Source organism: Pristiophorus japonicus, chromosome 12 (genome assembly GCF_044704955.1).
Source record: "Pristiophorus japonicus isolate sPriJap1 chromosome 12, sPriJap1.hap1, whole genome shotgun sequence".
In the NCBI taxonomy this organism is placed as follows: Eukaryota; Metazoa; Chordata; class Chondrichthyes; family Pristiophoridae; genus Pristiophorus; species Pristiophorus japonicus.
In genome coordinates, this window is record NC_091988.1 from 204,314,250 (window position 1) to 204,331,439 (window position 17,190).

Genomic DNA, 17,190 nt, shown 5'->3' on the forward strand with positions numbered 1-17,190 from the left:
TCCCCCCCCCTTTCTCCCCCCCATCTCTTTCTCCCCCCCCATCTCTTTCTCCCCCCCCATCTCTTTCTCCCCCCCCATCTCTTTCTCCCCCCCCATCTCTTTCTCCCCCCCCATCTCTTTCTCCCCCCCCATCTCTTTCTCCCCCCCCATCTCTTTCTCCCCTCCCATCTCTTTCTCCCCCCCATCTCTTTCTCCCCCCCATCTCTTTCTCCCCCCCATCTCTTTCTCCCCCCCATCTCTTTCTCCTCCCCATCTCTTTCTCCCCCCCATCTCTTTCTCTCCCCCCATCTCTTTCTCCCCCCCATCTCTTTCTCCCCCCCCATCTCTTTCTCCCCCCCATCTCTTTCTCCCCCCCATCTCTTTCTCCCCCCCCATCTCTTTCTCCCCCCCATCTCTTTCTCCCCCCCATCTCTTTCTCCCCCCCCATCTCTTTCTCCCCCCCATCTCTTTCTCCCCCCCATCTCTTTCTCCCCCCCCATCTCTTTCTCCCCCCCCATCTCTTTCTCCCCCCCCATCTCTTTCTCCCCCCCATCTCTTTCTCCCCCCCCATCTCTTTCTCCCCCCCCATCTCTTTCTCCCCCCCCCATCTCTTTCTCCCCCCCCCCCATCTCTTTCTCCCCCCCCCCCCCCCCAATCTCTTTCTCTCTTTCCTCCCCCTCCCCCACAAAGTTGTTTTAATGTGGGGGCAAATTCAATGGTAAATTTCAAACGAGAATTGGATAAATAGTGGGAAAGGGGCGATGGGGACAGAGCGGGGGAGTGGGACTGATTGGATCGCTCTGTCACCGGGCCGGCACAGGCTCGATGGGCCGAATGGCCTCCTGTGCTGTGAGATCGTACACCATGGGGTGGGAGGGGCATTGCTGGGAGCTGGGACAGTGCGTGTCGCCCTGGGAGGTCAAACCGCTGGGGATATTCTCCGAGCTTGCGTCTGTCAGTTGTGATTTTCTCGGTTTTCTGCCCTCGGCGAGGTTTATGTGACGCGAGTTTTCACGGACGAGCATTGTATATTATACCCGTATTAATTTAAGAATGAGCTTTGCCAGCTTTCATTGTATATACCTCGGATGTGGAATTAAAATCAAGACATTTATAATCCTGAGAAGGCTCTGTGTCCGTTATTTTGCTGTGCCGCGGCCGAGCTCGTATCGAGTGCGTGACAGCGGGCTGTTCGACTGGGATAGCTGCACAGCCCCCTCCTCTCCTTGCCTGGGGTGATGTCCCAGGGCGCAGCCTTGCCTGCCTCACCCAGTCTACATCAGTTAGTCTCGGCAGACTATTCCACTGTGACAGGCATCACGGCGGACCCTTTCTTATCCTCAGACGGCAGGATTGCTAGATAATAGTAGAAGATACTAAAACCATCCCAGTAATAGATTATCAAGGGGCTGTAAGGAGGAGGGAACTTAAAACCATCACTAAAGAAAAAGTATTTGGTAAAATATGGGACTAAAGGTGGACATGTCCCCTGGACCTGATGGCCTGCATCCTAGGGTCTTAGAAGAAGTGGCTGCAGAGATAGTGGATGCATTGGTTGTAATCTACCAAAATTCCCTGGATTCTGGGGAGATCCCAGCGGATTGGAAAACCGCAAATGTAACGCCCCTATTATTTAAAAAAGGAGGCAGACAGAAAGCAGGAAACTACAGACCAGTTAGCCTAACATCTGTGGTTGGGAAAATGCTGGAGTCGATTAAGGAAGCAGTAGCAGGACATTTGGAAAAGCATGATTCAATCAAGCAGAGTCAGCATGGTTTTATGAAAGGGAAATCATGTTTGACAAATTTGCTGGAGTTCTTTGAGGATGTAACAAGCAGGGTGGATAAAGGGGGAACCAGTGGATGTGGTGTATTTGGATTTCCAGAAGGCATTTGATAAGGTGCCACATAAAAGGTTACTGCACAAGATAAAAGTTCACGGGGTTGGGGGTAATATATTAGCATGGATAGAGGATTGGCTAACTAACAGAAAACAGAGAGCCGGGATAAATGGGTAATTTTCGGGTTGGCAATCAGTAACCAGTGGGGTGCTGCAGGGATCGGTGCTGGGACCCCAACTATTTACAATCTATGTTAATGACTTGAAAGAAGGGACCGAGTGTAATGTAGCCAAGTTCGCTGATGATATAAAGATCGGAGGAAAAGCAATGTGTGAGGAGGACACAAAAAATCTGCAAAGGGTTATAGACAGGCTAAGTGAGTGGGCAAAAATTTGGCTGATGGAGTATAATGTGGAAAAATGTGAGGTTATGCACTTTGGCAGGAAAAATAAGCAAACTAATTATTTAAATGGAGAGAGATTACAAATTGCTGCAGTACAGAGGGACCTGGGGGTCCTTGTGCATGAAACACAAAAAGTGAGTATGCAGATACAGCAAGTGATCAGGAAGGCAAATGGAATGTTGGCCTTTATTGCAAGGGGGATAGAGTATAAAAGCAGAGAAGTCCTGCTACAACTGTACAGGGTATTGGTGAGGCCACACCTGGAGTACTGCGTGCATTTTGGTCTCCATATTTAGGAAGGATATATTTGCATTGGAGGCAGTTCAGAGAAGGTTCACTGGGTTGATTCCTGAGATGAGGGGGTTGACTTATGAGGAAAGGTTGATGAGGTTGGGCCTCTACTCATTGGAATTCAGAAGAATGAGAGGTGATCTTATTGAAACATAAGATACTGAGGGGGCTCGATGAGGTGGATGCAGAGAGGATATTTCTCCCTGTGGGGGAAACTAGAACTAGGGGGCATAGTCTCAGAATAAGGGGCCGCCCATTTAAAACTGAGATGAGGAATTTCTTCTCTCGGAGGGTTGTAAATCTGTGGAATTCTCGGTCCCAGAGAGCTGTGGAGGCTGGGTCATTGAATATATTTAAGGCGGAGATAGACAGATTTTTGAATGATAAGGGAATAAAGGGTTATGGGGAGCGGGCAGGGAAGTGGAGCTGAGTCCATGATCGGATCAGCCATGATCTTATTGAATGCGGAGCAGACTCGAGGGACCAGGTGGCCGACTCCTGCTCCTATTTCTTATGTTCTTATAATAATCGGGGTCACCGGATTCCAGTCCGATGTTCCGCCCCCTCTCAGCTCAGGGATTCCTGCAGCCCATTGAACTTCCCGTTACAGAGTCAGCCGTGAATTAGTGGGTAGGATACTCGCCTCGGAGTCAGAAGGTCGTGGGTTCAAGTCCCACTCCAGGGACTCGAGCACAAAAATCCAGGCTGACACTCCAGTGCAGTGCTGAGGGAGTGCCGCACTGTCAAAGGGGTAGTACTGAGGGAGTGCCGCACTGTCGGAGGGGCAGTACTGAGGGAGTGCCGCACTGTCGGAGGGGTAGTACTGAGGGAGTGCTGCACTGCCGGAGGGGCAGTACTGAGGGAGTGCTGCACTGCCGGAGGGGCAGTACTGAGGGAGTGCTGCACGTTTTGAGGTGCCGTCTTTTAGACGAGACGTTAAACTGAGGCCTTGTCTGCTCCCTCAGGTAGACATAAAAGATCCCATTTTGCTTTTCTGAAGAGCAGGGGAGTTTTCCCCGGTGTCCTGGGGCCAACATTTATCCCTCAATTAACATCGCAAAAACAGTTTATCTAGTCATCATCACATTGCTGTGTGGGAGCTTGCTGTGCACAAATTGGCTGCCGCGTTTCCCACATTACAACAATGACTACACTCCATAAGTACTTCATTGGTTGTAAAGCTTTGGGACAGCCCGAGGTTGTGAAAGGTGCTATTTAAATGCAAATTCTTTCCTGGTATTGTTTTCTATGTCTCTCGCTCTCTCCCTGCCTCACCAACATTCCTTTCCCCACTGACAGCCGGAGCTACAAGCCACCAATAGCAGCAGTCAGTGAGAGCTCGGGAGGTGAGCCTCGTGGGGCAGGCTGAGCCGCCCCTCCGATTCCCCCCTCACTGAAGGGGGGCAGATTCTCCACTGGGTCCCGGTCCTCATCCCCACGGCCCGGGGGTGGGGGGGAAATCAGTGGGGCCCGAGGGGTCAGGCCACAGTGCCAGGTGTGAGATCGGAGACTCCCAGATACCCGACTCGAGTGGGCAAGACTTTCCCAGAAGCACCGGGAATGACCCGGATGGGTTTTAGACCCTTGCCCATGTTGACACTCCTTGTGGACTGGGAGGAGTGGCAGTGTTTCCCCCCCACTCTCCCTTCCCCCCCCCCCATCTCTCCCTTCCCCCCCCTCCTCTCCCTCCCCCCCCTCTCCCTTCCCCCCCCATCTCTCCCTTCCCCCCCTCTCCCTTCCCCCCCATCTCTCCCTTCCCCCCCCATCTCTCCCTCCCCCCCCCTCCTCTCCCTCCCCCCCCTCTCCCTTCCCCCCCATCTCTCCCTTCCCCCCCCTCTCCCTTCCCCCCCATCTCTCCCTTCCCCCCCCTCCTCTCCCTCCCCCCCTCTCCCTTCCCCCCCATCTCTCTCTTCCCCCCCCCATCTCTCCCTTCTCCCCCCTCCTCTCCCTCCCCCCCTCTCCCTTCCCCCCCATCTCTCTCTTCCCCCCCCCATCTCTCCCTTCCCGCCCCCTCCCCTCCCCCCCTCCTGCCCCAGACCCCACGAAGGAGGCTTCAACCTCCCCCACCCCTCCCGCTCACTGCCAGCATCAAGCCCCCCCCCTCCCCCCGCCTGCTGAACTATTCCCCCCGCCCCCGGCTGCTGCCCCCGAATGGGACGCCCCCCCCGAACCATTCAGAGCTTCACTAATCCCCGCCCCCATCTCTGGGTATCGGGGTCAATACATCAGAACATAAGAAATAGGAACAGGAGTCGGCCATTCAATAAGATCCTGGCTGATCTGATCATGGACTCAGCTCCACTTCCCTGCCCCGCTCCCCATAACCCCGTGTTCCCTTATCATTTAAGAAACTGTCTATTTCTGTCTTAAATATTTCAATGTCCCGGCTTCCACAGCTCTCTGGGACAGAGAATTCCACAGATTTCCAACCCTCTGGGAGAAGAAATTCCTCCTCATCCTTAACCTTAAAATGAGAGCCAGGCTGTTCGGGGACGATGTCAGCACTATTCCCAGATAGCCTTTGTGCCGATGTGCGGCCACTTTAAGGAGCTACACAGGCCATTGAACGCCTGCTGCGTGGGATCCCTCGAGTGGCTGTGCAGCTTACAGAGAATACTGGAAATCAGAAGGCACTTCACACAAAGGCGGGGTGGAAATCTGGAACTGTCTCCCCTTCTCCTGAAGTCTGTGAACGCTGAGGGTCAATGTTAGCTTTCAAGACGGAGATCAATAGATGTTTGTTGGGTAAGGGTATCGAGGGATACGGGGCAAAGGCAGGTAACTAGGGTCAAGACACAGATCAGCCATCATCGGATTGAAGGGGCTGAATGGCCTATCCTGGAGCTCTGCTTCCTGGAGTTCATGTCTCGTGGCTCGGTGCTGCCCTCTGCTGGAGCAGGTGAGTCTGGCACGGCATGAAAGTATTAACAAAACAACTTGTATTTATATATAGCGCCTTTAACACAGGAAAGTAGTTCAGAGAGGTGTGGGAGGGCAGATTGGGTGGCGAGCTGCAGAAGGAGATAATGAGGTGGGGTTTTAAGGAGGGTCTTGTAAGAAATTCTTTGTAAATTGTGATCAGGAAATGGAGTTTCAGTAAAGTGATCGCACAATAGGGATAGCTAGAAAATAACATTAACACACTGAGGCTGTTTATCGAGACGGGACCTTGCTGACTGGGGATTGGATAATGAGCATCACAACAGATCAGGGGCCACCCGTCAGTGGGATATAAAGACACCAAACCGTCCCTTGTCCCGGAGCGGTGTGCTATGTTAAAGGTGCTATATAAACGCACGTTGTTGTTAAACGGGAGGTTGGGAGAAGCTGGTGTCTGGGCCTCATTAATTACATCACACAGTGTCTACATGACATCACACAGTGACTGCACCTCACACAGTGACATCACAGTGACATCACACACTGGCTACAAATCACGCAGTGACATCGCACACTGCACATAACACAGTGACCACATCACACCGTGACATCACACACTGACTACACATTACACAGTGACATCACACAGTGACTACACTTCACAGAGTGACATCACACAGTGACTTCACATGACACAGTGGCATCACACACTGACTGCACATTGTACAGTGACATCACACACACTGCACATCACACACTGACTACACATCACACAGTGACTACACTTCACACAGTGACATCACACAGTGACTACACATGACACAATGACATCACACAGTGACTACACATCACACAGTGACATCACACAGTGACATCACACAGTGACTACACATCACACAGTGACATCACACAGTGACTACACGTCACACAGTGACATCACACAGTGACTACACATCACACAATGACATCACACAATGACTATACATCACACAGACATCATCAGCTGCAAACCACTTTGGGTTGTCCTGAGATCATGCCAGGTGCTGTATAAAAGTATTTTTCCTCACGCACTCTTTCTCTTTCCATCTTTCTCTCCTTAAATCAAAGAAGGTTGAGAGGAGATTTGATCGAGGTGTTCAAAATCATGAGGGGTCCGGACAGAGTAGATAGAGAGACACTGCTCCCATTGGTGGAAGGGCGAGACCCAGAGGACACAGATTTAAGGTGATTGGTTCTGTCGCCTTTGGTTCTTTTGCCAAAGAACCAAACCTTTTTACACGGCGAGTGGTTAGGATCTGGAATGCGCTGCCTGAGAGGGTGATGGAGGCAGACTCAATCGTGGCTTTCAAAAGGGAGTTGGATAAGTACCTGAAGGAAAAAACATTGAGGGCTCCGGGGAAAGGGCGGGGGAGTGGGACTGGCTGGGGTGCACTTGCAGAGAGCCGGCACAGGCTCGACGGGCCGAATGGCCTCCTTCCGTGCTGTAACCGTTCTATGATTCTCTCTTTCTATCTCTCCCTCTCTCTCTCTTAGAAATTATTGACATGAAAAAAGCTGAACCCCTTCTGCTACCTCACCGATATTGATCCATTTACCGGAGATGCTCATTCACTTTGTTAAATGTCGTTTCTCCCAGTAGTTACATGAAGATTCTTCTTGACTTCTTCTGTACTAATCTTTAATTCGCACATGTAGAAAGGAATCTTTACAAGGACATAGGGACAGGATGAGGCCATTCAGCCTCTCGAGCCTGTTCCATTTAATTAGATCGTGGCTGATCTGTATCTCAACTCCATCTACCCGCCTTGGTTCTGTAACCCTGAATACCCTTACTCAACAAAAATATATTAATCTCAGTATTGAAACATTGTAATTGACCCCCCAGCCTCCGTGAGAGAGTTCCAGATTCCCAGCACTCTTTGTGTGAAGAAGTGCTTCCTGACATCACCCTGAACGGCCTGGCTCTAATGTTAAGGTTAAACGCCCTTGTTCTGGACTCCCCCACCAGAGGGAATAGTTTCTCTCGATCTAATCCTTTAATCCACATTGAACACCTCAATAAGATCACCGCTGAATCAGAAGACAGATAGCAAGAGGTTATAGACGTCTGCCTACACCAGCCAGTGGCAGACAGAGGGAAGTGTGTCAGTTACAGTACAAGTGTCTGACATGTTGAGGCAGCGAGCTCAGATACCATGACTCGTACGTAAGGTGGGTTCAGCCACACTACAGGACCCAGGTGGCACAGGTTACCCCAGTACAGAGAGGCTCAGCTCGATATTCCAAAACCTAACCAGACCACACCGCTCATGAGGACACAGTCGTACAAACACTGGAACAATTACTGACTGTTGGGACGTAGACTGATCCATTGCTGTCAGCTTCGCAAGAAGTTCATCCTCGGGAAATCACCAACACCAATCGTTATAAACCAATAATCAGCAATCCCGTTCATTCTGAATTCCAGCGATACACAGGAGCTACAATCTGTTCAATTGGTGAAGGAACTCGGTTTATCAATTATTTGTTATTCAAGTTGCTAGGTAACCTGCCTCTAACTATTTATACCCATCAATTCATTGTCTACACACTGTTTGAACCAAAGCACAAATAAATGAGATTTTGGAGTTAATAAATAGTTAATTGGTTTGGTGAGAAAGTAGCGTGTGGGTGAGTGTCTTAATTGGGACTCGAATTCAATCTGAACTGGGTGATGTAAGATGGTTGGGAAAGCTAAATGAGTTAGACCGAGGGCGAGCTTTAAACCCCAGACAGTTCCTTAGAGAGGGGTTAAGATGAGAGAGTTTAAAGATCGCCTCATTCGTTGACATATGTTTGTCAGGATACCAACTGCACTGTTCTCACAGTCTCAAAGGAGGAGAGAGAGGTTTAGGGAGGGAGTTCCAGAGCTTGGGGCCCAGGCAGCTGAAGGCACGGCCACCGATGGTGGGGCGATTAAAATCGGGGATGCTCAAGAGGCCAGAATTGGAGGAGCGCAGAGATCTGAGGGTTCTGGACTGGAGGAGATTACAGAGACAAGGAGGGCAAGGAAGGATTTGAAAACAAGGATGAGAATTTTAAAATCGAGCTGCTGCCATTGTAAGTCAGTGAGCACAGGGGGTGTGGTGAGCGGGACTGGGTGTGAGTTAGGACACGGGCACCGGGCACAGGGGGTGATGGGTGAGCGGGACTGGGTGTGAGTTAGGTCACGGGGCACAGGGGGTGATGGGCGAGCGGGACTGGGTGTGAGTTAGGACACGGGGCACCGGGCACAGGGGGTGATGGGTGAGCGGGACTGGGTGTGAGTTAGGTCACGGGGCACAGGGGGTGATGGGCGAGCGGGACTCGGTGTGAATTAGGACACGGGGTAGCAGAGATTTGGATGAGCTCAGGTTTATGGAGGGTGGGAGGCCGGCCAGGAGAGCGTTGGGATAGTGGAGTCTGGCGGTAAGAAAGACACAGATGCTCAAAAGGCACGAGTCAGGAGTGTGATGGAACACTCTCCACTTGCCTGGATGAGTGCAGCTCCAACAACACTCAAGAAGCTCGACACCATCCAGGACAAAGCAGCCGCTTGATCAGCCCCCCATCCCCCACCTTCAACACTCCCTCCCTCCACCACCGGCGCACCGTGGCTGCAGTGTGTACCATCTACAAGATGCACTGCAGCAACTCGCCAAGGCAGTGCCGCACTGTCGGAGGGGCAGTACTGAGGGAGTGCCGCACTGTCGGAGGGGCAGTACTGAAGGAGTGCCGCACTGTTGGAGGGGCAGTACTGAGGAAGTGCTGCACTGTCGGAGGGGCAGTACTGAGGGAGCACCGCACTGTCGAAGGGGCAGTACTGAGGGAGTGCCGCACTGTTGGAGGGGCAGTACTGAGGGAGTGCCGCACTGTCGGAGGGGCAGTACTGAGGGAGTGCCGCACTGTTGGAGGGGCAGTACTGAGGGAGTGCTGCACTGTCGGAGGGGCAGTACTGAGGGAGCGCTGCACTGTCGGAGGGGCAGTACTGAGGGAGCGCCGCACTGTCGGAGGGGCAGTACTGAGGGAGTGCCGCACTGTCGGAGGGGCAGTACTGAGGGAGTGCTGCACTGTCGGAGGTGCCGTCTTTCGGCTGAGCTGTTAAATCGAGGCCCCGCCTGCTCTCTCAGGTGGATGTAAAAGATCCCACGGCACTATTTCAAAGAAGAGCAGGGGGAGGTCTCCCTGGTGTCCTGGGGCCAAAATTTACCCTTTAATCAACATCACTAAAATACATGATCGGGTCATTATCACATTGCTGTGTGGGAGCTTGCTGTGCACAAATTGGCTGCCGTGTTTCCCACATTACAACAGTGACTACACTCCAAACGTACTCCATTGCCTGTAAGGCGCTTTGGACGTGTTGAGGTGCGACAGGCGCTATTTAAATGCAAGTTCTTTATTCTCCCCTTGGATACAGAACTGAGATGTAATGTGTGGCTGCGGCCATCAGGTGGCGCTCCTGCTCCTTGGGTGTCACATTGTGGGGAATATTATGTGGGGTTTATTTGGGGTTCTGTTGTGATGAGTTTTACTCCGACTGATCCTCGCTGTACAGGTCTGATCAGCGGCACTGCGGGGCGGGGAAAGGGGGGCACCACATGGACCTGAGCTTGGGAGGGGTCTATATTTTGAATGAAAGCGATCCCTGATCATAAAACACACAATAATGAACATAGAATAAAGGAAGCACTTCTGAATTTCAGCGTCATTTATTTTGAGACATTCAGTTTATAATGGTGCTTTCCTCCACAAATGAATCAATAATGTTATTGAAGTTTACAGAGTTTTGCGAGATGACTCTTTCAAATGCTTGATCAATACCCCATCCACCATCTTCAACACTCCCTCCCTCCACCACCGGCGCCCCCTGGCTGCAGTGTGTGCCATCTACACTCACTCCCTCCACCACCGGCGCCCCCTGGCTGCAGTGTGTGCCATCTACACTCCCTCCCTCCACCACCGGCGCCCCCTGGCTGCAGTGTGTGCCATCTACACTCCCTCCCTCCACCACCGGCGCCCCCTGGCTGCAGTGTGTGCCGTCTACACTCCCTCCCTCCACCACCGGCGCACCGTGGCTGCAGTGTGTGCCATCTACACTCACTCCCTCCACCACCGGCGCACCGTGGCTGCAGTGTGCACCATCTACAAGATGCACTGCAGCAACTCGCCAAGGCTTCTTCGGCAGCACCTCCCAAACCCGCGACCTCTACCGCCCAGAAGGACAAGGGCAGCAGGTGCATGGGAACACCACCACCTCCACGTTCCCCTCCCAGTCACACACCGTCCTGACTGGGAAATATATCGGCCGTTCCTTCATCGTCGCTGGGTCACAATCCTGGAACTCCCTCCCTAACAGCACTGTGGGAGCACCTTCACCACACGGACTGCAGCGGTTCAAGAAGGCGGCTCACCACCACCTTCTCAAGGGGCAATTAGGGATGGGCAATAAATGCCGGCCTTGCCAGCGACGCCCATGAATGATTAATAAAAAAGATGACTTTGAGTGGAAGCAGTTTGTGATCTGGCACTGTCTGCACTGACCATCATCGTGTGCTGGGAGTTTCTGACTGGTTTGAGGAACCGGAGTGAATTTCCTGCCCTGAGCTCAGGGGAAGGTGACCAGCAGACGGTGCAACGGGCAAATGTCAGCTTGGGGACGAGGTTCTGAAGAGAGATTAGAATCACAGAATGATACAGCACAGAAGAAGGCCATTCAGCCCATCGAACCCTCTGGTAGGGCGATCCCATTAGTCCCACTCCCACACTCTTTCTCCACAGCCCTGCAATTGGCACAGATCCCGGCGAATGGGAGAGATACAAAGAATAGCAAACGGTCACAAAACAGATCGAGCTACAGACAGGAGTATAAAAGGAAACTTGCGAGGGATATCAAGATCAGTTCTAAGAATGTTTACAGTTACATTCGGAACCAGAAGGCAGCCAGTAGCAATATTTTCCCCTTAAACTGAAAGCGGTGATATTGTCAGTGACGGGGAAATGGCGGATATGTTGAATAATTACTGTGTGTCAGTATTTACAGTCAAGGAAGAGGATAGCATGCTGGACATCGCAAGGAAACTAATATTGAATCAGGGACAAGGACTCAATAAAATTAATGTAAGTAAAATAACAGTAATGAAGAAAATATTGGCACTAAAGAGCGACAAGTCCCCAGGGCAAGACGGTTTCCATCCCAGGGTTTTAGAGGAATTAGGTGAGAACATCGCAGGTGCTCTAACTATAACCATCCAAAGTTCTCTCGATTCAGGAACCATCCCTGTAGATTGGAAAATTGCACATGTCACTCTGCTATCTAAGAATGGTGAGAGAAGGAGACCAGGGAATTATAGACCAGTTAGCACAACATCCGTTGTCGGGAAATGACTCAAGCCTATAAATAAGGACAGGGCGACTGAGTACCTTGAACATTTTCAGCTGATCAGAGAGAGCCAGCATGGGTTTGTGAAAGGTCGGTCATGCCTTTTTTGAAGAGGTGACTAAAGTAGTGGACAGGGGAATGTCTATGATGTTATTTATATGGATTTCCAGAAAGCATTTGATAAAATCTCACATAATAAACTGTTATCGAAGGTTGAAGCCCATGGAATTGAAGGCAAATTATTGAGCTGGTTAGGAAACTGGCTGAGCAGCAGGGTACAGAGAGTGGGGATAATGGGCGGGTACTCTAATTGGCAGGATGTGACTAATGGTGCCCCGCAGGGATCTGTGTTGGGGCCTCAACTATTCACTGTATTTATTAACGACTTAGACGATGGGATAGAAAGTCATATATCCAAATGTGCCGATGACACAAAGATATTCAGCATTGTAAGCAGTGTAGATGAAAGGATAAAATTGCAGTGGGATATCGATAGATTCAGTAAATGAGCAAAACTATGGCAAATGGATTTCAATATAGGCAAATGTGAGGTTAACACACTTTGGACCTAAAACAGATAGAACAGGGTACTTTCTAAATGGTATAAAGCTAAAAACAGTGGATGTCCAAAGAGACTTTTGGGGGAGAGACAGGTACATCGATCATTAAAATGTCAGGAACAGGTACAGAAAATAATCAAAAAGGCTAATGGAATGCTGGCCTTTATATCTGGAGGACTAGAATACAAGGGGGTAGAGGTTATACTACAGCTGTACAAAGCCCTGGTTAGCCCACACCTGGAGCACTGTGAGCAGTTCCGGGCACCACTCCTGAGGGAGGGTATATTGGTCTTGGAGGGAGTGCAGCGTGGGTTTACAGAATGATACCCGGACTCCAAGGGTTAAGTTACGAGGGGAGATTACACAAACTAGGGTTGTATTCCCTGGAATTTGGAAGGTTAAGGGGTGATCTGATCGAAGTTTTCAGGATATTAAGGGGAATAGAGAGGGTAGATAGAGAGACTATTCCCGCTGGTTGGGGAGTCTGGGACTAGGGTACAGTCTATAAATTAGAGCCAGACCTTTCAGGAGTGAAATTAGGAAACACTTCAACACACAAAGGATGGTAGAAGTTTGGAACTCTCTTCTGCAAACGGCAATCGATGCTCGGCCAACTGTTAATTATAAATCAGAGATTGATAGATTTCTGTTACCCAAAGGTATTAAGGGATATGGGCCAAAGGCAGGTATATGGTGTTAGGTCGCAGATCAGCTGTGATCTCACTGAGTGGCAGAACAGACTCGAGGGGCTGAATGGCCTCCTCTTGTTCCTGTGTTCCTGTGTTTGTATAAATTTTTCCTTTTCAATTATTTATCCAATTCTCCTTTTGAAAGTCATTATTGAATCTGCTCCGTGTTCCAGATCACAACAATTCGCTGGGTAAAAATATTCTCCTCATCTACTTCCCCGGGTCCTTTTGCCAATAATCTTAAATGTAGTTTATTCAGTAAATGAGGCGACAATTGTATTTTTTGAAAAAATGTGCACAATAAACCTTTTCATATTTATTCCACACAAACATTGAAACTTCTTGAACCAAAATGTGTCTTTTTTTGCGGTAAAACTAGGAATGTTATCTGTGTTTTTCTTAAACAACCCAGCCCGCCTAATTCTCAGATCTGTGAGGAAATCACCGACCCGCCACAAACGGAGGGAAACAATCTCTCCCTATTGTTAACACAGGTTCACTTCACGCTTCTCAACAGATTTCAACTGTTCCTGTTTTCATAACTTTAATATTTAGGTTTCCCGGTTGACGATAATTTCCCGACACACGGGGCCAGCGCACGCCCGATATTACAGTCAACCATCGACAGCACAGCCCCGCCCACCGCCCTCAATCTCCGCCCACAGTCCCCGCCCACAGCCCCGCCCACAGTCCCACCCACTGCCCACAGCCCCGCCCACAGTCCCCGCCCACAGTCCCACCCACTGCCCACAGCCCTGCCCACAGCCCTCAATCTCCGCCCACAGTCCCCGCCCACAGCCCCGCCCACAGTCCCACCCACTGCCCACAGCCCCGCCCACAGTCCCCGCCCACAGTCCCACCCACTGCCCACAGCCCTGCCCACAGCCCTCAATCTCCGCCCACAGTCCCCATCCACAACACCCGCCCACAGTCCCACCCACTGCCCACAGCCCCGCCCACATCCCCGCCCACTGCTCTCAATCTCCGCCCACAGTCCCCGCCCACCGCCCTCAATCTCCGCCCACAGTCCCCATCCACAACCCCTGCCCACAGTCCCACCCACTGCCCACAGCCCCGCCCACAGTCCCCGCCCACAGTCCCACCCACTGCCCACAGCCCCGCCCACATCCCCACCCACCACTCTCAATCTCCGCCCACAGCTCCGCCCAGAGTCCCCGCCCACAGCCCCACCCACTGCCCACAGCCCCGCCCACAGTTCCCGCCCACAGTCCCCTCCCACAGTCCAATCCACTGCCCACAGCCCCGCCCACATCCCCGCCCACTGCTCTCAATCTCCGCCCACAGTCCCCATCCACAACCCCGCCCACAGTCCCACCCACTGCCCACAGCCCCGCCCAGAGTCCCCGCCCACAGCCCCACCCACTGCCCATAGCCCCGCCCACAGTTCCCACCCACAGTCCCCGCCCACAGTCCCACCCACTGCCCACAGCCCCGCCCACATGCCCGCCCATCGCTCTCAATCTCCGCCCACAGTCCCCATCCACAACCCCCGCCCACAGTCCCACCCACTGCCCACAGCCCCGCCCACAGTCCCTGCCCACAGTCCCGCCCACAGTCCCACCCACTGCCCACAGCCCCGCCCACAGTTCCCACCCACAGTCCACAGCCCCGCCCACAGTCCCTGCCCACAGCCCCGCCCACAGTCCCAGCCCACAGCCCCGCCCACAGCCCCCGCCCACAAAATACCACACCCACACATGCATTTTTATATTTTTTTCAACACTGTTAAATCTGATTGGGTTATGGTCACCATTTCCCAGGTGACTTCCCACGGTGAATTCCAATATTAAGAATCCTAAATTCCTGATCAGCCAGAAGATTGTGGTTCAAAGAAAGACTTGCATTTATATAGCGCGTTTCACAACCTCAGGACGTCCCAAAGCACTTTACAGCCAATCAATTACCTTTAGAGTGTAGTCACTGTTGTAATGTGGGAAATGCGGCAGCCAATTTGCGCACAGCAAGCTCCCACACACAGCAATGTGATAATGACCAGATAATCTGTTTTAGTGATGTTGGTTGGTCAGGACACCAGGGAGAACTCCCCTGCTCTTCTTCGAAAAAGTGTCCGTGCGATCTTTTAGATTCACCTGGGAGAGCAGACTCTATTTAAAATTTTAACCAAAAGACAGCAATACTGAGGGAGCACCGCACTGTTGGAGGGGCAGTACTGTGGGAGCGCCGCACTGTCGGAGGGGCAGTACTGAGGGAGCACCGCACTGTTGGAGGGACAGTACTGTGGGAGCGCCGCACTGTCAGAGGGACACAGTACTGAGGGAGCGCCGCACTGTCGGAGGGGCAGTACTGTGGGAGCACCGCATTGTCGGAGGGGCAGTACTGAGGGAGCCCTGCACTGTCGGAGGGGCAGTACTGAGGGAGCCCTGCACTGTCAGAGGGGCAGTACTGAGGGGAGCGCTGCACTGTCAGAGGGGCAGTACTGAGGGAGTACCACACTGTTGGAGGTGCCTTCTTTCAGATGAGACGTTAAACCGAGACACCATCTGCCCTCTCGGGTGGATATGAAAGATTCCACGGGTACTATTGGTAGAAGAACAGGGGAGTTCTCCCTGGTGTCCTGGACTAATATTTATCTTTTAATGAACGTCACAAAAAACAGATTATCCAGTCAGTTTTTACAATCTGTTTGTGGGACCTTGCTGTGTGTAACTTGGCTTTATTACAACGTTGACTACACAATGTAACTCCTTGGTTAGGAAGCACTTTGGGACATTGTAAAACGAGTGCGTTTGGCTCTTACATTGTCCAACCATCTCCAACATCCCTGGCTTAGAGATGGGGGAAACATCGGCCAGGATTCCTGCTCCTGATTGCTATCTCACCATTCCCGGAGGAAACATTGTGTGATGCCCCCACACCCCACGGTGAGATAATCTGCCGGTGTTTGGGATCAGACACAAAGAATGACCGACTGATGACAGGCAGGTACAGCTTGTGGATCCATTGTATAGCTCAAGGCAGGGACTGCAGGAAGGGGGGATAGGAGGGAGAGCTTTTCAACAAGCTCATTTTTAAGTTTTCCAACCTACTTAGGATCACAGCACAGAAGGAGGCCATTCGGCCCATCGAGCCTGTGCCGGCTCTGTGACAGAGCGATCCAATCAGTCCCACTCCCCCCGCTCTTGCCCCACAGCCTGGCACATTTTTCCTTTTCAACTATTTATCCAATTCCCTGTTTGAAAGTTACTATTGAATCTGCTCCCACCGCCCTTTCAGGCAGCGCGTTCCCGATCACAACAACTCGCTGCGTAAAACACATTCTCCCCATCTACCCCCTGGACTTTTTGCCGATTATCTGCAATGTGTCCTCTGGTTACTGACCCTGCTGTCACTGGAAACTCGCTCTCTCGATCCACTCTGTCAATACGTCTTCCATTCGTTTGTGTATTTCTATTTGTTTTTCTATTTCACCTAATTTTGAAGGGGTTGAGCGGCCAGACAGGATCCAATCTGATTGTAAATATTTGATCTGCACTGGTGGCAGCTTTAATGTTTAATTACCATCTCCCCGCAGGACGACCAACTGTACTCGGACATTTCAATATTTAATGAGACGGATTTTAAAACAAATGAACAGGAGAGAGTTAACCATCCACAGCCCAGCACGTTCCCACTAACCCTCCAGCTGCTCCTTATTCACTCCGTACAATTCCTGTAAAACCTTAAACAATTTGGAGCGGAATCTTCTGAGTGCCCTCCTCGTTAACGGGATCCTGTACCAAGCAGGTGGGTCATTGGCAAATCACGTGTCATGACCCACCCCAGAGGGTTGTTCCACCACCATATCAATCCATGGTCGGTATGTATTGACAGTCATTTTCCAACATTCCATTGACTCTGGATCAGTTCCTATGGAGTGGAGGGTAGCCAATGTAACCCCACTTTTTAAAAAAGGAGGGAGAGAGATAACAGGGAATTATAGACCGGTCAGCCTGACATCGGTAGTGGGTAAAATGATGGAATCAATTATTAAGGATGTCATGGCAGCGCATTTGGAAAATGGTGACATGATAGGTCCAAGTCAGCATGGATTTGTGAAAGGGAGATCATGCTTGACAAATCTTCTGGAATTTTTTGAGGATGTTTCCAGTAAAGTGGACAAAGGAGAA